Below are 24819 nucleotides of genomic sequence, written 5' to 3'. Positions count from 1 at the left end.
GTTTTTTTTATGGTTTCAAAATGATTTCCTATGGAGCCTTCCTCATCGCCCAAGAACTCCTGAAAACAGATGTCAAACTCCTGGAGATGAACGCAGCAGACTCACAAAGGAATCGACAGGATTTTGGAGGAATTAATAAAAAAAAATGGAAGAGAGGAGAATAGATCAAGAAGCGACTAAAGAGCTCCTAAGAAAAAATAAACAAGTTCCTTGCAAAGTTTTTGGGATTATTATGCATTCCTCGAAAACCTTTCCCTCGTTTGCGAGTACTTCAAAAACTTTTAGTCATTTAAAAAAAATCTTTATAACTTTTAAAGCTCTCTTTACGAACTCTTGAGAACTCAAACATTTAAATCCTAGTATTCTCTTCAGGAATACTTAAAGACTACCACCAGGAACTTTTGAGAGTCCATTCTGGACTCCTAGAAGTTCCTCCAAAAACACGTGAGCGTTCTACCAGAAATGCTTTAGAGACACTTCAGGAAGTCTCGAGACTTCCGTTAGGATCTTCCATAGTGGCTCAAGGATTTCTTGAAGACTACTTTAGGAGTTCTCAAAAGTCCTATTATGGACTGTAAGTGTCCTACCGAGAATCCTTGAGCCGTAAGTTTAAGGAGATGGGATCTTCAAAGCTTTTGTTGAACCCCACGATTTACAATTCGCGTATTGACGATCACTGGTGAAACTAGCAATCGCTAGTGTAGAGTGTAAAGTAGCAGGGAAATAAAGAATTTAATTTGTTCCATTCCTGAAACCTGTGTTTTCAACAGCTTTTATTGTTGATTTTTTTCTTAAGTTAGGGACTTAGCTATACTGAGATTTACTTAGATTTTTTTCAATAAAACACTAACATTTGTAAAATGTGTTCTTCAAATAAGAGCTTGTTGGAAATCAAGGATGTTTGTAAATATGTAGTTAAGAATTCCTCAGAGTTCTAAGAGGGACCCCAAAAGCTCTTAAAGAGAGCTCTTGTAAAGGGTCTTGTAAAGGGTCTCGTAAAGGGTCTTGTAAAGGGTCTTGTAAAGGGTCTTGTAAAGGGTCTTGTAAAGGGTCTTGTAAAGGGTCTTGTAAAGGGTCTTGTAAAGGGTCTTGTAAAGGGTCTTGTAAAGGGTCTTGTAAAGGGTCTTGTAAAGGGTCTTGTAAAGGGTCTTGTAAAGGGTCTTGTAAAGGGTCTTGTAAAGGGTCTTGTAAAGGGTCTTGTAAAGGGTCTTGGAAAGGGTCTTGGAAAGGGTCTTGGAAAGGGTCTTGTAAAGGGCCTTGTAAAGGGTCTTGTAAAGGGTCTTGTAAAGGGTCTTGTAAAGGGTCTTGTAAAGGGTCTTGTAAAGGGTCTTGTAAAGGGTCTTGTAAAGGGTCTTGTAAAGGGTCTTGTAAAGGGTCTTGTAAAGGGTCTTGTAAAGGGTCTTGTAAAGGGTCTTATAAAGGGTCTTGTGGAGGATGTAATGTTTAAGGATTCTGACTTCAAGAATTCCAGAAAAAAAAACAAAATTCTCATTGACTCTCTCTGAGTTTCCACAAAAGGTCAAGAAATGTCGTGAGAATGTTAAAAATTTCCTGATCGTTTTAGATCCTTTAGGTTTTTAGACCTAAAAAAAATCATAGAGAACTGAAGAAGATCTCAAACCAAGAGGATTTTAAGCAGCTCACAACTTCCGAAAGAGACTACGAGAGAAGGTAACTAATTTGAGTTTTCAACACTGAGGATTCATTGAACCATCGATTGAAAACTACGTTTATAACAAGTACGAACATAAGTGATACGACTCCCCAATGGACTGCAATTTTAACACTGAGGGGGCATTTCAAGAATTAAAAAAAAACCGTATAGGTATTTGAATAAAATTGCAAAAAAAATCAAAAAAAACTTTTTTTTCAAAACGCCAGCGAAAATTTTAATCTACAAAACTTTTTGATAGTTTGGTACCACTTCTGATCTGATTGAAACTCTTAAAAACCAACTGACCGAACCTTTCACGAACACCAGCAAACTACATCTCTAATGAGTATTTAGGTATGGCAATCGAGTTGTTTGCTACTGTACACTTCGCTAAGCCATACACGCTCCGCAACAACTTGCTGAAGAGCTCCGTCAGTGCCACCGTACTTACAAGGGCTAATCTATTTTAACAAATGCAAAAATTCATTTCCAACGTCCAAAGAATTCAAAAATTTTACGACAACCACAACAGCAACGAAAGAAAATCTACCTTCAACAGACAGAGAAGGAAAGAAAAAATTACACTGCGGTTTCCACGACGGGTGGACGTCGTCGTCTCGTCATTCGGAATGTTTCTTGAATTGAAGTTGAGTCATTTGCGTTCAGTTGATGGTACTTGGGCATATTCCCATCGCGTTTCCAGACAGAGTACATACTCTGAAAGACCAAAGGAGGAATTCCCACGGGATTGCTTCGGGATTCCGCCAAAGACGGTTATCGGCAGGGAACATTTGCCTTGAATTAGCGCGCTGATTATGGGTATTTGTACCGTCAGATGATAATGCAAGCTCTATGACGGAGCTTATATTTTTCTTAACTATTTTATGGACTGATGACTCGAGGGAAAGGATCGCCTGTCGATTGAAGGTACAAATTGACAGAAATATTCAGTGAAAGTTTCCAGCGGAAATCTCAACTTGGATGTAAAAGAAATAGAATGATACAGTACAAAATTAAAGACATCAATCCGAGCGATGGATGATCAATCAACCTCAACAACTGGAAGCTTCATTAAAATTAATCGAGAATTTATTTAAGTCGTAATTGACTTGATTCACTACTATAACCGGAAAGGACCAATTAAGGTTGAACAAATTTTACGACTTACTCATTCACTTCATTCATATGGATCACAAGGCGGCTTGTCAACATTCTTGAAAATAAATTACCTGAAATAGAGAAGAAAAACAACAAATCGTTAGCATACATGTTCTAGTTAAGGTTGTCAGAAGGTTTCGATGTGGGCTAAGAAGTAAAAAACAAACAATAAAACCGTTGAAGATATCCGTTTTAGCAAAAAATAAAATAAAAACAAACTAAAGCGCAAACCCAGGTCAACAGAGGGGGCTTGGTTGGTATCTCGATTACTTATCTTTTCGTTCCGACAATTAGCGTGACAATTGCTTCAAACTTCCTTTCTTGGGACTGGGAATGGCGGGCAAAAGACTTGCCGATAAGCCGCCATCTAAATACATCTACAGATGGTGATAAAATAGATTTGTAATAAGCTTGCCAGATTGCTCGATTTTATCCGGGTTTGCCCTGATATTCAATATAAAATTTGGAAAAGTCCGCTCCAGCCTGGTTGCCCGAATTTCGTTGAAAAAAGCCCGGATTTATTCACTTTATTTGCTAAATCAAACAAAAAAAACCAATTAGGTTGTAAAAATGTTTTATTTATGCGTCCAAAACGAAATTTTTTGAGCAAGTTTTATAAAAATAATCATGAAAGGTTGTTTGGAAGCCTAAAATACGATTTGAAATCTGTTGATAAGTTTGTTTGAAGAGTTTTTCTTGGTTTTTGATGAGTCATTCCTAGATGTTGACCAAATTGGAATGAATATATACACTTTTCATGTTTTTTCTTTTTAAATTTTTCCTTGAGAAGGGAAAAGTGATGTGTTTTCAAAATTTGGCACCGTGGTTATTGAGATTTTGTGGAAAAGCGTTTGAAATCTAAGAAATCATCAGATTGGAGTTTTTAAAAATTCGAAATGTGTCGATCATGTTGAATTATCTTATAAAAAGATTAAATTCTTTTCAATTATATTAGTTTTTGTATAATATAGAAAACCGATTGTTTCTAAACAAAACAATTATTGAAAAAACGGTAAAAAGTTTTGTTTCTTTTTGGTTTGAATTTGGTTTTGAATTTTTTTAGACTTATTTTGTTGATTTTAAACATTTTTGTTTGAAAGCTTAGTTTAGCTTGATTGCACATTTCAATCTTTTTTCCTTGATAATGTATAAAGTTACTTCTCATTTTCGTGTTATTTTTCAGAATTTTTATTCCTTTTTTAACTTTTCTCTCTCTTTTTATTCTCTTTTAAATTTTTTAGTTACATTACTATATTTTTTTAACTGTTTTAAGATTTTAAAAATTTTCGAATTCTTTTTCATTTGCTTTTGTTACATGACGTTTGATTTGAAAATATGGGTAGTTTTTTTTTTCTTATTTGTCATAATTAAAAAAAAAAACCTGACTTTTATATGTGAACTGTCTTTTATTTTTTTATGTTTTGATAATTTTTTCATTCTAATTTTTTTTTTGTTTTCTTCTTGGTTTGGTTTGATCATTTTTGATCTAGGTTTGTTCAAGTTTTTCTATGTTTTTTTTTTATATTTTTCTTTGTTTTTTTAAATTTTTTATTTATATTTTTCTTGCTGTGTTTTTTCAAATATTTCTAGCTTTTTTGTCTAAGTTATTTTGGATGGTTTTCTTAGTAAATTTTTCAGGTTTTATTTGTAAATATTAATTTTTCCTTAGTTCCTGATTTTTCCTTGGAATTCTTTAATTATCTTAAGGTTATTTTTTATTAATTTTCTAGCGATTTTTATTTTTTTTCTCGAGATTTATTTTTATTTTTTGGTTTTTTATTAATGTTTTTCCTTTCTGTTGTTGTTTTATTATTGTGTTTACTTTTTTATGTCTTTCTTCATTTTTTAACCTTAAGGTTTTTATTTCTTTCTTGTTTTTTTTTGTCTGTTTTTCTTTTGTTTTTTGTTAATTGTTCATTTTTTAGTTTAGTTTTTTATATTTTTTTATTGGTTTTTTTTTATTTTTTCTATTGTTTTTAATTATTTTCTTTTGTATTATTTATGTTCTCTTGTTATGTTTATTATAAATAATCAAAATTTTCTCCAGTTTTTATTTATATTCCTCTAGTTTTTTTTTCTTATTGTATTTATTCTCTGCTTTTTTATATTTTTAATATTTTCTCTTATTTCTTATATTCTCTTGTTTCTTATTATTTCCTCTTGTTTTGTTTGTTTTCTTTTAACCTTGTTTTATTAATTTTCTTTTTTTTTTCTTTGGCTTTTTTCATTTTTTCTCGTTATTTAGTTTCTCTTGTTTTTATTTAATTTCATTAATTTTTCTGGTTTGACTATTTTTCTTTTTTCTTTCTCTTTTTATATTTTTGTTCGTTTTTATATTCTCTTGATTTTTTTTATATTTTCTCAATTTTTTTTTCTCTTGTTTTTATTTTCTCTTATTTTTTATTTTCTCTTTTTTTATTTTCTCTTGTTTTTTTTTATTTTCTCTTGTTTTTTTTTATTTTCTCTTGTTTTTTTATTTTCTTTTGTTTTATTTTTATTTTCCCTTGTTTTTTTTCTCTTTGTTTTTTTTTATTTTCTCTTGTTTTTTTTATTTTCTCTTGTTTTTTTTTTATTTTCTCTTGTTTTATTTATTTTCTCTAGTTTTTTTTTATTTTCTCTAGTTTTTATTTATTTTCTCTAGTTTTTCTTATTTTCTCTAGTTTTTTTTATTTTCTCTAGTTTTTTTTATTTTCTGTATTTTTTTTTTATTTTCTCTAGTTTTTTTTCTCTTGTTTTTTTCTTGTTTTTTTATTTTCTCTTGTTTTTTTCTTGTTTTTTTATTTTCTCTTGTTTTTTTCTTGTTTTTTATTTTCTCTTGTTTTTTTTTTATTTTTTTTATATTTTCTCTTTTTTTATTTTCTCTTGTTTTATTTTATTTTCCCTTTTTTTATTTTCTCTAGTTTTTTTATACTCTCTTGTTTTGCATTTGCTCTTTTTTCACTTGTTATTTTTCTCTAAATTTTTTTCTCTTGTTTTTTTTCTAGTTTTTTTTCTCTTGTTTTTTTCTCGTCTTTTTCTATCGATTTGTTTTTAATTTTTTTTTTTTGCTCCTTTCAAAAATTAGAACGATGTTTCGAATAGTCAGTTGACTTTGATATTATCAAACCTGAAATCTGAAAATTTCTACAATTTTAACGTAAACGTTGACAATGTAGCGAGCTCTAACAATTTTGGCCTTTCTTAACTAATTCGGCAATTTTGTCAATTCAGGTAATTTCTTTTTTTTAGATATTCTGAATACTTTGGCTATTTTAATGATTTTGACTCTTTTGGAAAATTCTATCATTCTGATAATAGTAAATTTTCACTCGTTGTAAAAATTTATAACAATGTCGATTTTAAAATTGCAGTCAGCATCTTAAGACGATAATTTTTATAAGCAAAATCAATTTCAAAGAATGATGAGGACGACGATGATGGGTCTTCGCTTTAGTGGCTCGAAGCTTCCCTCCACGTAAGGGTCAACTTTTATTGGTCGTTTTATTCCGCATCATAGTTCTCGGAGAAACAGCTGGAAAGGTCACGATGCCACCATCATCAGCAATTTGATTAATCACATCAGCAGCGTCCTATTCGCGTATGAAGATACTAGTTGTTTGGTTTCCATTAAAAAGATTGAAAAAAAGTAAACAAACAAAAGCCAAGATCAAAAAGTCATAAGTGCACGACACGGGCAGGTCAATGTAACGACACGGACCTCTTGAAAGCTCTGTCTGGGGGACTCAACAATAGCAAAATTCCAACCAAATCAACACTTTGAATTCCATTCTTTGCTCTAAGGCAAAACATTTTGGCCCAGAGAAGACGAGCCCTCCTCATTCAAAATTTTGTCCAGTCAGATTTGACAGTCTACGAAACGTCAAAATCGGGTGGACTGCATGGGTATTTCGTAGTAAACAACTGCCATCAACAACCCAACCTGTGTTTAGTAGAGTTGTTTGGTTGGATGGATGGCCGCTTCTATTAAACGGATGAATCCGAAGGCGATTACGAGGCTTCTGACCTTCTATTGTAGATGATGATGCCGCTCCAAGTAACTATTTAGTAGTAGGTACCTTCAGCGCACAAACAAAACTCTTGCTAAGCCACTATCCGAGATTTTAGTTTTAATTCGAGGCAGCCAACCGTGCCGATGACTTTGGTTTGGTTGGACTTAAGGCTGCCTTAGGCTGCCTAAATTACGCCGGGTGTCTGTCGTTTCTTGAAAATTTGGCATGTTTTTTATGCCGTTTAATGCTAATAGCTCACATACCGATGGCTGTTCAATGCCGGCTGTGGCGTGGTATAAATACATTTGTAAAATTATGGCCGTCCATTGTCCGGATGAAGGCAAAGCCCATCCATCAAGTGTTTATTTTTTGGCAATTTTAATCAATCGATCCTCCGCACGTCACCTTTTGGTATTGGCTGGTCCGACCAAATAGGCATCGGAACGGAAAATTGTCTTCTCTCGAATCTGTGAAGCTCAGAGTTCCATCACCTCAAGGCATGCGTTTTACTCCACCTGGCAAGTGTACAGTATGGTTGACCGAGTGCGAATTGTTTTAGGTTAGGAGCGCGTGTTATTTATTTTTGGATCGGAATTTTTGTATTTAGAAGTAAGGTCAACCGAAAAAAATGGGTCGCTTCCGCGTGGAATGAATTGTTAACTGTACAAATGACTTATAATTTTTTTTGGAAAAAGTTGGTTTTTGCATTTTTTTTTTGCTTTAAAAAGATAAAAACTTAAAATTATTGGTTTTAATCCTTGAAAAAGCTTTAGAAAAAGTCGAAACGTGAATGGAATTAAAATTTTCTCACAAACTTCAGCTAGATAAAAAAAAACGTTAGTTTTAGGTCACTCAAAGTGAACTGTACTTCTCATTCACGCTAATCATAGTATTTAGACTTTAACCATACGACCGATTCGTATCTGCGTATTAATGCCGCAAACCGGCAACTCTCACGCCAAATCAGAAAGATCCCAGAGATCTTGGATCGAGAACCCGTTGTTCGTTTTTATGCTAGACTTGGAAGAAATTATCGTCACCATACATCAGAAATATAACTACTAACTATAGGAGACATAAATTCGCCACAGAACCCAGAGATTTGGTACAGGTTCTAGCTAGATGAACGTCATGTTTCGTGTGCCTACCGGCAGTTGCCATTTAAAAGAAACCATAAATATAAAAAAATAAACAAAGATAGAGCAATCTAAATCCAAAAGTCCCACTACACACTCCAGGGAAGAAAGATTTCAACGATGGTTCAGGAAGTGATGACAATGATGTCTCTCCCCGGAGTCTCTCGCAACCAAACCAAACGGCCCCTAATGATAGGCCATTCTTATTTTCCTTGCCTCTTGAGAAGGAAAAAAAAAACATCCCGGGCAGGAAACGAAAAGAAATTGCCTATGCTCGAGTGTGGAAGATCGACGGGAAAAAATCGTTTAGTGCCCCCCTCACAAAGTAAAAGCATCGGCACATAAATTTCATCACCTATGAATTTCATTGCATACATTTGCTCTAAATTTCATTCATTCATTTCTCGCAAGCAATTTAATGGGCTGTGCGAGTATTTTGTCGGAATATTTTAATAAATTACTTCCAATACCTTTCGGAAATTCAATGAAAGCAAAAAAAAAACGAAGACAAACGCATGGGAACAAGCCCTGAAATTTGAATTTAATCTGGCGAAGAATTCATTCTGCGCTACGACCTTTTTGTTGAACCACTTGAAAATTTCAAAACAAGAAGAGAGCGTGTATTTTTTTCAACACCCACACATCCTTCAGGTGTGTTTGTTTCGCGTTTTGTTAAGCTTGTAGAAGAAAAGTAAAAAAAAAAAAACAAAAACAAATCGCCTTTTTTGCATTGAAATCACATGCAAAAATATGTATTCCTCATCCAAAATACCGACAAATTTATGAATCTGAACGTGAAATCTGAGGAATAAAATCGGGAATCTGAATTTGAAATTTTAAAACGAATCGACGTTGTGAATTTTTTTAAACGATATCTGAAATTTGACATGCATGACAAATTTGTCCAATTTACAGATTGGAAAAATATTAAAATTGAAAAACAATTCCAAAGTTGCCAAATTAACAAAAAGGTTAATTCACAAAAGTTCTTCCATTTTTCAAACTCTTTAAAATGGTCAAAGCTGTTTGTCAAATTGTCAAATTTTAATATTTAAAAATCGGCAAGTTAATTAAAACTGTTAAATTTATGAAAATTCCCTGAAAATTGTCAAAATTGTAGTATTTAATACAATTCCAAAAATGGATAAAATTGTCAAAACTGCCAGCATTGTAAAATTATTTAAATTTCAAAACCGTCAATATTGACGCAATTGACAAAATTTAAAAAAAATTATAACTTGTCATTATTTCCAAAAAATTAGGTAAAATTTGAGAAAATTGTCAAAAATAATAAAATTGTTAAATTTGTCAAAATTGAAAATTGCCGTGTGGTCGTTAATTTTCAAAACTCTTTTGAATAGTTAAATTGGTTGAAATTTTTAAAATCTATAGTTAAAATAACAAAATTGATGAAATTTTTGAAAGAAACCCAATTGACAAAATTCTAAAAATTCAATTGTCAAAATTGTAGACAACATTATTAGAAGCTGTCTTTCACATTGTTAAATTTAAAAATTCCTAAATCGGTATGTTGATTAAAACTGCTAAAATTATGAAAATTTCCAGAAAATTGCCAAAATTATAATTATAGTATTTAGTCAAATTACAAAAATTGTAAAAATTGTCAAAACTGCCAGCATTGTGAGGTTGTTTAAATTGCCAAAACTGTCAATTTAGTCTAAATTTAAAAAAAAAACTAATAAAAAAAAATCAAAGAAAAAAATTATTTCCAAAATTAGAAAATTGGTTAAAATTCGATAAAATTATAAAAACTATCAAAATGGTTAAATTCGTAAAATTTGTCAAAATTGTCAAAATTGCCATATTTAAAAAAATGGTAAAATTGCCATTTTATATAATTAAAAACAAAACTGAAAATATTGACAAAATTTCCAAATTGACAAAATAGATCAAATTAACAAAATTGCCAAAATTCTCAAAATTGTAAAAACCGTCATAATTAACAATATTTTAAAAATATTTGATAATTTGAACAATTGTCAAAACATGTAGAAATTTTCAAAACTTTCGATTGCTTTTTTTAAATTAGCAAAACTGACGAAATGGTCCAGTTGAGTGAAATTGTTCATTCGAAAATGTCAAAACTACTCAAATTATTAAAACTGTCAATATTTTCTTAATAATCATCAAAATGCAAAAATTGCAAAAACTGTTAAAATTGTCATAATATGTCGAAATAGTCCAAAACTGTTAATATTGTTGAATTATCAAAATTGTTAAAATAATTAAGTTGTCTAAGTTGTCGAAGTTGTCGAAGCTGTCAAGATTATCTAGAAGGCTAAGCCACTGGCTATCAAACTGACTTACAGGCTGTCTAATACACTGACAGGTTTCCAGACTAACTGACAGGATATCATATTGACTGAAATGATTTTAAACTCATTAACAGGCTTTAAGACAAACTGACAGATTCAACTGACAGGATGTCAGTCTGATTGATAGGCTGTCGGATTAACTGACATGATTGGATCAAACTATTTCACCGACGTTGAGACTTACTGACAGGATGTTAAACAGATTGACAGGCATTCAGAGAGGCTGAAAAGTGGTAAAAATGTTTGAAAGGTGACTGACTTGACTGACTTGACTGACTTGACTGACTTGACTGACTTGACTGACTTGACTGACTTGACTGACTTGACTGACTTGATTGACTTGACTGACTTGACTGACTTGACTGACTTGACTGACTTGACTGACTTGACTGACTTGACTGACTTGACTGACTTGACTGACTTGACTGACTTGACTGACTTGACTGACTTGACTGACTTGACTGACTTGACTGACTTGACTGACTTGACTGACTTGACTGACTTGACTGACTTGACTGACTTGACTGACTTGACTGACTTGACTGACTTGACTGACTTGACTGACTTGACTGACTTGACTGACTTGACTGACTTGACTGACTTGACTGACTTGACTGACTTGACTGACTTGACTGACTTGACTGACTTGACTGACTTGACTGACTTGATTGACTTGACTGACTTGACTGACTTGACTGACTTGACTGACTTGACTGACTTGACTGACTTGACTGACTTGACGTTACTTTTATTTTTCACTTTCTACATTTGTTCACATTACAATTGAATGTAGCCAAGATCCAGATAAAATTCATCAACCCTTTTGCTACTAGATTGAAAATTTTGCTGCACCAACTGCGATTTTCGAAAAGTGAAATCGATTTTCTACCGCATCAATCGTCGATGTGGGCCACCCTTTTTGTCAATCGGAACCACATTTCTCTCCCTGCCGGCAGCAATAACAAATCCGCTAATTTAGCTCCGGCAACTCCTCCTGCTGGCGATTATGATGATGATGATTAGTGTGGTCGCTGATGGATGGATCAGTTGTTGTTGCAAATCGGTTCGGTTGGTGGTCAGTCATTTGCTGCTGCTGACGGCTAATATCTCGAGCAAAGTCAGAGCCAGATCAGATCAGAGAGCAAGGCTTTCTCCACGACATCGTGGAGCAAACAGTTACACGCCATAATTTATAAATACACACACTCGACCAGCTAGCTGAATCAAGTCAAAACCAAACCCATTATTTTGCCTGTGTCCATTCGTTTGAATTCGTTCCCAATAATGCACGCGGCTGCATCATCTTCGCTTCCGAACTAGCTACAAGATTTCTTCCGAGATCCACAACTTTCTTCCCTTGCTTTCGATTTGGAGCTTTGGAAAAGTGCGGCTACATACGTTTTGTGTACCAAGAAAATTAAAGATTGCATCTTCTTAAATCCAAATGCATCCCCAAGTTTTCTTTCAATCGATTTAGCGCTAATTGAAATCGAAATGGCCACACCATAGTTCGTGTGGTTTTTTTTCATCACTCTTTTATTTCTGCCATTTACAGCTCTAGGGGTGCATTACAAAAACAAACATTGAATTTCAATTTTCTTGTAACAATTTCGAGACTGAGACGCTATGGTTGGACCATGAAAAGCCCTCCTAATCCATCGTTGGTCAATTAATGAATTTCATTTGCCGCTTGGCGCACGACATTTCAATTAACGCAATGCATCAACCAACAACGGTGGCGCCATTTTTCGTTCGTCCTACTGCACCAAGGTTTTTTGTCCTAGAGATGAGGTTGGTTGAGACTGTTTCTGATTGTTTTGCTTATTTGGAAACCAATCAGTCTTTGTTTGGGTCTTTGAGACAGTTTCATTTTGGATTTTTATCTTTTCTTAAACCTGAGATTTGTATGCCTATGAGACAGCTTGACAGCATGTCACTCTGTATGATAGTCTGTAAGTCAGTTTTACAGCCTATAAGACAGATTGACAGCATGTCACTCTGTTTGACCGTCTGTCAATCAGTTTGACTGCCTGTCAGTAATTTTGACTGCCTGTCAGTAATTTTGACTGCTTGTCAGTAAGTTTGACAGCCTGTCAGTAAGTTTGACAGCCTGTCAATAAGTTTGACAGCCTGTCAATAAGTTTGACAGCCTGTCAGTGAGTTTGACAGCCTGTCAGTAAGTTTGACAGCCTGTCAGTAAGTTTGACAGCCTGTCAGTCAAGTCAGTCAAGTCAGTCAAGTCAGTCAAGTCAGTCAAGTCAGTCAAGTCAGTCAAGTCAGTCAAGTCAGTCAAGTCAGTCAAGTCAGTCAAGTCAGTCAAGTCAGTCAAGTCAGTCAAGTCAGTCAAGTCAGTCAAGTCAGTCAAGTCAGTCAAGTCAGTCAAGTCAGTCAAGTCAGTCAAGTCAGTCAAGTCAGTCAAGTCAGTCAAGTCAGTCAAGTCAGTCAAGTCAGTCAAGTCAGTCAAGTCAGTCAAGTCAGTCAAGTAAGTCAAGTCAGTCAAGTCAGTCAAGTCAGTCAAGTCAGTCAAGTCAGTCAAGTCAGTCAAGTCAGTCAAGTCAGTCAAGTCAGTCAAGTCAGTCAAGTCAGTCAAGTCAGTCAAGTCAGTCAAGTCAGTCAAGTCAGTCAAGTCAGTCAAGTCAGTCAAGTCAGTCAAGTCAGTCAAGTCAGTCAAGTCAGTCAAGTCAGTCAAGTCAGTCAAGTCAGTCAAGTCAGTCAAGTCAGTCAAGTCAGTCAAGTCAGTCAAGTCAGTCAAGTCAGTCAAGTCAGTCAAGTCAGTCAAGTCAGTCAAGTCAGTCAAGTCAGTCAAGTCAGTCAAGTCAGTCAAGTCAGTCAAGTCAGTCAAGTCAGTCAAGTCAGTCAAGTCAGTCAAGTCAGTCAAGTCAGTCAAGTCAGTCAAGTCAGTCAAGTCAGTCAAGTCAGTCAAGTCAGTCAAGTCAGTCAAGTCAGTCAAGTCAATCAAGTCAATCAAGTCAGTCAAGTCAACCTGATAATCATCCAATTTATCTGACAGGTAGTCTGTCAGTCTAGATTTCCGGCATATCTTAAAGTCTTTCAATTCGTTCAACAGCTAGCCTGACAAGCAGTCAGTCTGTCTGACAGGCAGTCATTCAACAGCCTATATGTAAGTCATATCAGACAGTCTGACAGCTTATTAGACAATCTAACAGCATTTTTTAGTCATTTTGAAAGTCTTTTTATCAGTTTAACAGCCTGTCGGTGGGTTTCACTGTCAATGGGCTAGCCAGACAAATAGTGTAGTCTTTATCGTCATCAGTAAATCATTGTGATAATCTGCCATTACAACAGGCAGTCAGTAAAATATCAAATCTGACAGGCAGTCAGTTACTCTAATAGGCAGAAAGCTTGTGTTACCGGGAGAAAGTCAGTGTGACAGGTAGTCAATCAGACTGACAGGCAGACAGTCACTCTGACAGGTGGGAAGTCTTTACTTACAAGTAAAAATCCAATCTGACAGGCGGTCAGTTACCATGGCAGACAAACAATCTGACAGCCTGTCAGTCAGTCTGACAGCCTGTGAGACAATTTGACAGCCTGTCAGTCAGTTTGAAAATTTTAAATCCGATTCAAATCCTGTCAGTGAGTCTCACCCTCATTAACTTAGACTGACTTTTCTGTCGATCAATCAGTCACTTAGTAAAAGTTGTTAAAAATGTGAAAAAATCCAAATATGTTTCAGGCGTTAAAACCCTCCACCGGACACCAGCAAATGACCGATAAAAGCTCTCTAAAACCGATTCCCCCTAAAAGCGGAACCGGGCACTTTGCACATCACAATACCCAAACAACTTAAATGGGCCTTGTTGCAAAGCTGCCACCTGCCAGTCCATTCCGTCCGTGTTCGTCCGACCCCGTCCAGATTTGGCCCTGAACTACAACTACACCCTGATGATGTTGCTCCACCTGACTGACTGACTGACTGACGACCGTACATTTTCCACCCATCATCGCCCGTTTCCTCGTCAAAAGGCATAGGTACTAGAGTAGCAACCAATTTTTTGATTCTCCAGTCCAAAATGACGGAACTGGGGCCCCCCGGAAGTCACAAGCTACGGTTGGCTGAGGATGATGAGGGGACGACGACAACTGGCTGTTCCTACATAAAAGTTTTGGGTCGGCGATCGGCAGTAACATCATTCATTTTTTAATTGTTTTTTTTTCTGAATGGTACCACAGTTTTTTTTATATCAGTTTTTTTTTTTCTTTTCAAAGAATTTAAATCCAAAACCCCAATAAATTATTAAGGAAACTTATTGGAATTCGATCACTTCTCGGAAGTTCTGATTTGTTGTGCATCGGGGATCTTCGACTTTTCTCGAGACGATGACAATTATGACAGATGGGTGTGGATACTTAGCCATATGCGCTAACGTTGGGCCCAATGTAGATGATTGCAGCTGTAGTTTGCAGAGCCAATATGTGGAAGGTTGCATCATTGGCGACGACCCAAGACTAACCCTAAACAGACGAGGGATTTCGAAACTTTTGAGCTCATTTCTTGGAACGTTGAACTCTCTTAAGTTGACGAAGGAACGACTCAGACTGTCTCAAAAGGTCAAACATAATGGCACCAAATTGCGGGGAACTTTTTGCAAAACGCCACAACCTTCTAAGTAGTGGCAGCTTGAAATGTTAAAATAAGCTGTCTCCTTATCAGTGATGGAATTATACTTTATCAGCTCTTAAGAACTAAAATTTCTCAAGGCAGTTGATGACAAGACAATAGAGGAAGGAATGCATTATCCCTCAAAGACGGAGAAAACCAGAACACAAAAAAGCGAACAGCTTTTCTTTTTCATTCGGCTTTAAGAACTCTACACGCCTCGGTATAAATATTTAGTCATAGATCAGATTACGTGCGGGAGGAAACGCGATCGCTCACCGCAGTTATCGCACTGTTTGTGGAAGAATAAAAAACGAATATCAGTTTTATTTTACCCGGCACTTCTTTGTACGCCCCGGGAGCTTTTTGTTTGGTCGATCGTGGAAAGAGACACCTCTGACGGTGTACACGAAAAAATATGAACTAGTTTATCAATGCACCTTCGATTGTGAACGCTAAAACCTGAACTCTTGACTCTCTAATCTCGACGCTCAACTTTCGAATCATGGCTCTCGATCCTCGACTCTTGACTCTTGACTGTCGACTCTCAACTCTTAACCCTCGAAAGTCTACTCTCGATTCACAGTTCTCAACTTTCGACGCTCGAATATCGAATCTTGATTCTCGAATCTTGATTCTCAAATCTCGACTCTACACAATCGACTCTCGACTCTCGATTCTCGATTCTCGACTCTTGATTCTCGACTCTCGACTTTTGACTCTGAACTCTTTACTGTCGACACTTAACTCTAGACTCAAGCCTCTCTAATCTCGACTCTCGACTTTTGACTCTCAACTCTTAACTCTTAAGCATCTCAAATCTCGACTCTCGACTTTAAATTTCGAATTTCGACTAGGGATTCTCGACTCTTGACTCTAGACTTTCAACTCTAAACTCTGGACTCTTACTTTTCGAATCTCGTCTCTCGACTCTCGACTCTCGACTTTTGACTCTAGACTCTTTACTGTCGACACTTAACTCTAAACTCTAGCCTCTCAAATCTCGACTCTTGATTGTCGACTCTCAGCTCTTAAGCGTCTCGAATTTGGACTCTCGACTTTCAACTCTCAATTTTCGAATCCCGACTAGAGATTCTCGACTCTCGACTCTAGACTTTCAAATTATAACTCTCGACTCTAAAGATTCGAAATCTCGACTCTCGACTCTCAACTCTTGACTCTTGACTCTAGACTCTTTACTGTCGGCACTTAACTCTAGACTCTAGCCTCTCGAATCTCGACTCTTGACTGTCGACTCTTAACTCTAAAGCCACTCAAATCTGGACTCTCGACTCTCAACTCTCAACTTTCGAATCTCGACTAGGGATTCTCGACTCTCGACTCTAGACTTTTAACTCTAAACTCTCGACTCTAACCTTCCGAATCTTGTCTCTCGACTCTCAACTCTCGACTTTTGACTCTAGACTCTTTACTGTCGACACTTAACTCTAGACTCTAGCCTCTCGAATCTCGGCTCTTGACTGTCGACTCTTAACTCTAAAACCTCTCAAATCTGGACTCTCGACTCTAAACTCTCAACTTTCGAATCTCGACTAGGGATTCTCGACTCTTGACTCTAGACTTTTAATTCTAAACTCTCGACTCTAACCTTCCGAATCTTGTCTCTCGACTCTCAACTTTTGACTCTAGACTCTTTACTGTCGACACTTAACTCTAGACTCTAGCCTCTCGAATCTCGACTCTTAACTACAAAGCCTCTCAAATCTGGACTCTCCACTCTCAACTCTCAACTTCCGAATCTCGACAAGGGATTCTCGACTCTCGACTCTAGACTTTTAACTCTAAACTCTCGATTCTAACCTTTCGAATCTCGTCTCTCGACTCTCAATTCTCGACTTTTGACTTTAGACTCTTTACTGTCGACAATTAACTCTAGACTCTAGCCTCTCGAATCACTACTCTTGACTGTCGACTTTCAACTCTCAACTCTGAATTCTTAGGGATTCTCGACTCTAGACTCTAGATTTTCATCTCTAAATTCTCGACTCTAACCTTTCGAATCTTGTCTCTCGAATCGACTCTCGACTCTCAACTCTCCATGCTCGACTATCGACTCCAGACTCCCAACTTTCGAATCTCGAATGTCGACTTTCGACTCTCAACTCTAGGCTCTCGACTTTCGATTTTCGACTCTTAATTCTTCTATCGGATGTCAGTTTTCGGTTCTTGAATTGACTCTCAATTCTCGACTTTCAACAACTTTCGATTCTCAACTATCGATTCTCTACTATTGACTCTAGATTCCCGAATCTCGACTCGATTTCTGGCTTTCTCAATTTTCAACTTTCTCTCTCGATTGTCGACTCAAAACTCTCGACGTTAGACTACCGATTCTCGGCTGTCCGCCTCTTCTCCTGCCCAAATTCGGGCGTGTACATCTTTTCTTGCACCAGCAAAATACTCCAAATGATATGTGTATTATCGCAACCGCCTGGCGGCATTTCTCGTTCACGTGTTTATCATCTAACTGCGATCTGGTTCTTCGTGTTTCTGTACTTGCCCCTGCCACCAACAAGTTCCCCAAGTTTACTTCTCGAGTTCCAAACGAAGAAGCTAGAAACAGTGCAAACGATCACTAGGGTCTCCCCAGCACCTTCCGAGCTCCCAAACACACCCTCTCAAAATCCCGCCAAACAGCCGAGACAAAAATACCCGCTGTGACCATCCTCATCATTCAATAACGAAAAAAAAACGAACGTGAATGAATGAAACCGTTTTGTTCTACCCCTTGTCTGATGAAGTTCACAGGGAGAGAGAGCTTGCGATCGATCCAGAAACTAGATCATACGCCCCAGCCAGTAGGCCTGACAGCGCAATCGAGAATCTGTAAATGCGGGCAAGTTTGATTTCGATCATTTGTTCTCGATTTTTTTTTCTCCCCCGTTCATTTGTTGTTGATGATGAGACAAGATAAAGCCGGATCGTTGGAAGTACAAATCGTTGTTAGGCAATAATAACCGACTCCTCTCTAGCGAAATTGATTGAGAATCCAACACGATTGTAATCCGAGATCCACACGGATCGATTGTGTGTGTACTCTGGTGATCTTTTAATTAAATTGTGCTTCCAACTCTTGTTTTTTCCCCCTCTCGGTCCTCTTCCGCGGATTATCGGGGCAGCCAGATCGCGGAGCTTGCTGCGTAAACAAATATGTTTGGACCGGAATCGGTGTCACTTGTGTTCGGTTCGGTTGATGAATGAAGTTTCGGAAACTTGAAATAAGGGGTTTGCCGAGTGCGGAGGAGGCATTCTCACACATCTCACATAAGCTAGCATTTACACAGCATACATGAATCGAATCGATTTATGGAGGCGATTTTGCTGCCGTTGTTGGTGGATTAGCTCCTGAGCGCTAATTTAATTTGACCGTACATTCTATTAAATGTTTGTCCGCTTTGATTCGAGAATTGAGATGTGATTTTTTTGGCTGAAAGATTCCCCTGAAATCTCGGAAAAAGAATTGAATTCGTTAGACAAATATAGCGGCATACTTTTTATTTTTCTAATTTTAAATGAGAATGAAGAGTTGCGAGAAAAAGAGAATAAGGAAGTGAGTTAAAAAAGAAAGAAATGGAATTAAATTACTAAAGGAATTTTGCACTCACTTTATCTCTCAATATTTTTCTCTATCATTCCTCTCATTTTTACTCTTTCTCTCCCTTTTAATCTCTGGATCTTTTAATACTCTCGATTTTAAAGTCATTTTACTTTAATTCTTTTTTCTTTTAGTCACCCTAGGTTCTTAAATCTTCATCCGTCCCCGAAATTTTTACCCGTTACATTCCCTGTAGTGCCAATTTGACTATTCTGACTAAAACCGCTGTATCTATCTTGTTTTTCAACCGATTTGTATAAATCTTATAGTTTCAGAAATCCTGTAGAGTAACTCTTATATGTTTTTCAGACTACATCACTTGTTTTTCAGACTACATCACTTATTTTTCCGTTATTCAAAGTCTATTAAAAAACAGAAAAACATGCTTTGGAAAAAAATCTTTAGATCGGGTACAAAATGCTCAAAAAAATTTACTTACTGTCCAAAAAAGCTGAGGTTGCGCACATTTTATTTTTTTTAAGATCCTGACCACAAAAAATGTAAAAAAGTGGCGTAAAAACCGTACTTTTTAATCAATGAAGCGTCAAATTTGTTTTAATCACAGTAAATAAATTTTGAAAAGAGGATAAAAAGTTGACTTAATTTGACAAATTTTAGTGTCTTAAGATACTCAAAAAGCGAAACACAGAATTTTTGACAAATTGTCAAATCTGTTTTCCGAACTTTTTCTCAATTTGCTTTTTTCAGATGTTCTTGGACTAAAATACAACTTTGCACGCAATAAATTTATATTCACTAGAAAGGCAATCTCATACCACTTCTAGAAGTGTAATTACACTATCGCTGCGATACTTTACAAAAATATTAAAATATCTATCAGTTTTCTTGGAAACTAAGTGAAATTTTTATTGAGCATTTCGTAACTGATCTGCAGATTGATTTTCGAAGCATGTTTTTTCTGATTTTTTTTAACACTTCAAATAACGAAAAACTGGAGTGTTTTAACTGAAAATTGTCTGAAAACATACTTGAGTTAAATTACGAAGTTTGCTAAACCGATTTTTTTTTTAAATCGGTTGAGAAACAAGAGAGATATGGCTATTTTAAGCGAGGAATGTCAAATTGACACTCAAGATCTGATTAGCGAGTTATTTGTCTGGGCTTTCAGAGTGCGTCTATGAAAAAAATGAAATTTCCATTAATTTATTGAGTGTCCTAGAAGATTTTTTTTGGATGCGTCTGGATAAAGAAACAAACCGCCAAACTTCAAATAGTGTCATATTGACACTCAAAAGCACACTTAGGGTTAAACTCTCTTTGCTTCTATGGACAATCTATGTTTTTTTTTTCAAATAAAGAAATTGTTAAAAAAAATCTATGTTTTTTTCAAAAAACTTTTTCCTAATATTTTTATCAATATCATTTTTATATCTCGTTAGATACTATCTCGTTTTAATACTCTCTTTATACTTAAACTTTCTCTTTTTATACTCCCGTTTTTTTAATACTCTCCTTTTTCCATACTGTCCCCTTTTTTAAAACTTTTTCTTTTTGATAATTTCTTTATTGAATTCTCTCTTTTTTAACTTTCTCATTTTATACTTTCTATACTCTCTCTTTCAATACTCCCCTTTTTATACTCTACTTTACACTGTCTCTTTTTTAAACTCACTATTTTGTATAATCTCTGTTTTTGTAACTCTCTTTTCTTATACTCTCTCATTTTTATATATTTTCTTTTTATTATATTCTTTCTTTTTTAACCCCTTTTTTTTAACCTTTTTTTTATACTCGCTCTTATATACACTGTTTTTAAAACACTCTCTTTTCCACTCTTTTTCTTTTTTATAATCTCGTTCATTTTATTCTCTCTTTTTTAACTCTTTCATTTTTATACTTTATCTTTTCTACACTTTCTCTTTTAATACTCTGGCTTTTTTACACTTTCTCTTTTTTATACTTTTCCATTTTTATACTCTCTAATATTTTCTCTTTCTCTTTTTTAAAATCTCTCTTTTTTATAATCTCTGTTTTTATACTCTCTCTTTTTTAAAGTCTCTCTTTTTTAAACACTTCCTCTTTTTTACATTCTCTGTATTTTTTATTAATCTCCTCTTTGAAACCTTCACTTTTTCAAACTCTTTTTCCCAACTCTTTCTATTTTATAATCTTCCTTTTTTAACTTTCTCATTTTTATACTTTCTAATTTTATTCTTTCTTTTCTCTATATTCTTTTTTATTTATACCCTTTCATTTTATTCTTCCTTCTTTATACTCTTTCTTTTTATACTCTCTCTTTCATACTCTGTTCGATTACACTCCCTTTTTTACAATGCCTCTTATTTGTCTTTTTCTCTTTTATACTTTCTCTTATCTTTATACTTTCTCTTATCTTTATACTTTCTCTTATCTTTATACTCTTTCTATTTTAAATTCGCTCTTTAACGATTTTTACAATATTGCTTATTTCAATAAATTTGACAAGACCATAATTTAAAAATAAATGTTTGGTCATTTTGGTAATCTTACAAACTTTTGTTGAAATTTTCACCAATTGGTGATTTCAAATATTTAAAAAATTTTGACATTATAATTATTTTCGACATTCTTAACACTCAAGAGCGGATTGGGTTAAACTCTTTTTTTTACTTCTATGGAGAATCCATGATTTTCTTTAAACTTTTTTTAAATATTTTTTATCTATCTCACTGTTCACTTTTGTTTTTTTATACCTCGTTAGGTGCTATCTCTTTTTAAACTCGCTTTTTTATACTCTCTCTTTTTTTAACTCTCTTTTTCTATACTCTCTATTTTTTTATATTCTCTCTGTATAAAACCCTCTCTTTTTCAAGTTCTTTTTTAAAGTCTCTCTTTTTTAAAAACTCTCTCTTTTTTACATACTCTCTATTTTTTTATTAATCTCCTCTTTGAAACCTTCTCTTTTTCCAACCCTTTTTTTCCAATTCTTTCTGTTTTATAATCTCTCTTTTTAACTTTCTAATTTTTATGCTTTCTTTTTTCTATACTCTCTTTGTTTATATTTTCTCATTTTATTCTCCCTTATTTCATACTCTGTATTTTTATACTCTCTTTTTCATACTCTGTTTTTTACACTCCCTCTTTTTACAGTTTCTCGTTTTTGTATCTTTTTTTCTTTTAAACTTTCTTTTGTTTTTATACTCTCTCTATTTTAAATTTATTTTCACAATTCTAACAATCTTGATAATCCAAGTTTTTTGACAATTCTGACAATTTCAAAATTATTTCGACTTCTAACGTTTTTGATAATTTTCACAACAATGGCAATTGTGACAATTATGACTATTTTCCAATTATGGTAACATTGATTATTTTTATAATTTTGACCGTTTTGACAATTCTGGCTGTGTAGACATTAGGGTAACAGCCAAACGGGTCACGTCAAATTTCGCAAACCGGCCATATACATTTAGTAGATATGCCCAAAAACCTGTGCAAAATTTTAGCTAAATCGGACTTAATTTAGGAATGCCTTAAATGTGTTCGAATTTCGGTTTTTGACCCTCAAAAATCACTAAAGGAGGACAACCAAAGGAAATCGGGAAATTCCAAATTTTAATTTTTAAGACAAATGGATAAAAAATGCATAAAACGTCAAAATCTGGTGTTCTCTTAAAAAAGAAATTGTTTGAAATTGACTTCAAAATTTCTAAAATGACGTAGGTGGGCCAAAGAAAACCTGGAAAATCGAAATTTTAATTTTGATGCCAATAGACTTAAAAATGCATGAAACGTCGAGATCTAGTGTTACCTCTAAAAAAAATTTTTGGTCAAAAATCGACTTTTTCAGACTTAGCCGTTTTGTTAAAAATCAGCCGTTTTTCGAAAACCGATCAAATCTCAGAAAGTCGATTTTTGTTAAAAAATTTTTTTCCGAGATAAGACCAGAACTTGGCGTTTCATACATTTGCAAGTCATTTGGCATCAAAATTAAAATTTCAATTTTTTCCGATTTCTTTTGGCCTCCCCTTGCGTCATTTTTTGAAATTTTGAAGTTCTTTTTTAACAATAATTTGTTTTAAGATAACACCACATTTCGACGTTTTCTGCATTTTTAAGTTATTTTGCATCAAAATTTAAATATCGATTTTCCGATTATTTAGTAGCAATTATGAAATTTTGGCAAAACTGCGCCAAACTTGCAGACAAAAACTATAATCTAATCGATTTGCACTTTTTTGCTAAAACGTAATGTGCAAAAGCCAGTTCAGTTTAACGATCAATAAGCCCACTGAACCCCAACATACTGGAAAACATTTCCCGAAAAAAAGGGAAAGCGGTAAGTAGTTTGTTGAAAGGAAAAATTTTGTACAAGCACCCAATTAGTTGTAGCCAATGGGTCCGCGGATTTCGACGATGGATCAACAAGCTGAGCTCCATTTTTGTAGATTAATCTAACCAAACTCATGAACAACTTACATGATTGAAGATATAAAACAACCTGTGTGCATCAACTTTTACACTTTCCTGCGGGCAGCCGCTCAAGTCGAAAAAATAAATTGAAACATCGAAATTACCCTCGTTTAGTCAGTTGTAGGTACGTCGTAGGGGTAGTTTTCTTGCTCATGAACCAACATAATCCAATGGGGTTAATTCCCTTTGGCTCTCTTTGAATGTGTTTTTCGTTCAGTGATTTTGTCTGTCACGAATTACTTTCGAGGGGCAGAAAAAGGACAAAAATCCAATAATCATTGTGGGGACCAATCAAACAAGCTGTTTCTGTTTGGGCTCTTTTTAATCGAATCAACCCGCGAGAGTTGTTTACTTTTTACGGGAAGGCTAGGTGACTGGCAATTTTTATTCGAAAATTGAAAAAAAAGGCTGAAAACCATCTTCAAATGACCTTCGAAAGGTAAGAGACCTACAATCAAAATCGAAATAACCCCCCGAAGGGAGAGACAACCGAAAGAATGTGAAACAAATCATTGGAAGCCAGTCGGCTTGACTGCAGCAAATTTGGCATGGACAGTGGTTTGGATTGTTTGTTTACACGCTCGGGGAGGCACGTTTACGTCTACACTGGCTGACGAAGTTTGGAGTTCTTGGTTTTCTTTTAGAATTAATGGTTAATGTGGCCTAGAACGACCACGAGTCTTACTCGCGGTAAGCAATTTGTCTCCTAAGGTAGCATCACGAGTCTGGCTCGTAGTTAAGCATTTATACTATGAGGGAATGCTATGAAATAAATAAATAAATAAAAAAAAAATAAATAAAAACTATCAGGGAAAAGCACAAAAATGACTTTTGTTCAATATTATATGCTACGAATAAAAATCACGAGTCAGACTCGTGGTAAAGAGTTTAGCCAAAGCTTTAAAATCAGTTGTTGATCTCATCACAACGGTTTGGCTTACGAGGACCTTAAACCTGACTCGTGGTAAGCAATTTGTGCCATAAGGAAAAATACGAGCCAGACTCGTGTTCAACAATTCGTTAACTTTAGTCTCCGGACGAATGACCAAGAATCTAACTGTCAGTCGAGTTCTGCTACTGACATAAAATAACGGACTCGGGGTAAGGCATTTGTACCTTTTGATCAAGAATTTTGGCTATGAATAAAACTTCACGAGTCAGACTCGTGGTGAAGAGCTAAGCGAAGGCTTCAGACCTGGTGTTTAATCGCATCACAAGTCTTACTCGTAGTTAATATCTTGGGCCAGAAAGTTAAAGAACGAGTCTGTTCAGTGAAGTCTTACAAGTAATTTGTGCCATAAGGAATAAAACGAGTCTGACTCGTGTTAAAAAGTTTGTTAGAAGTAGCGGTTAATTGGACATATTTTGTTCTTCGATAATGACGAGTCAAACCCGTAGTCAAGTACTTGCGCCATGAGGTAAAAGATTGAGTCTGACTAGTGGTAATAAATTTGTAATAAATTATAAGGGACAAAATACGAGTCAGGCTCGTGTTCAAGACTATTTATCATGTAGATCAAATCACGAGTTAAACTTATACTGAAAAAATAATGGCGTAAAGCGAATCACGAGTCCGACTCATGGTGAAAATTGTGTACCATAAGTTTAAGCCACAAGCCATATTTGTAGTAATCTATCAACCCAAAAATCGAACTGTGATATGGCAACTGAAACTGAACACTGCACAAAAAATTTCACCGAACAGTGTACTCCGAGTCATTGTCGAAAACCTGTTTTCGACGACCCAAAATTAACGTCAAAATTCTTGGCCGAAAACTTCGTCCAAGCACAAATCAGCATTAAAAGCTCAACAGTCAGTTCCCGAAATCCGGACAAAGAATTCCGAGGATAGGCTCCCAAAACGAAACACCAAAAAGGTATGCAGCTAGCACCGAT

Source organism: Uranotaenia lowii, chromosome 1 (assembly GCF_029784155.1).
Source record: "Uranotaenia lowii strain MFRU-FL chromosome 1, ASM2978415v1, whole genome shotgun sequence".
NCBI lineage: Eukaryota > Metazoa > Arthropoda > Insecta > Diptera > Culicidae > Uranotaenia > Uranotaenia lowii.
Note: the sequence above shows the minus strand (reverse complement) of the source record.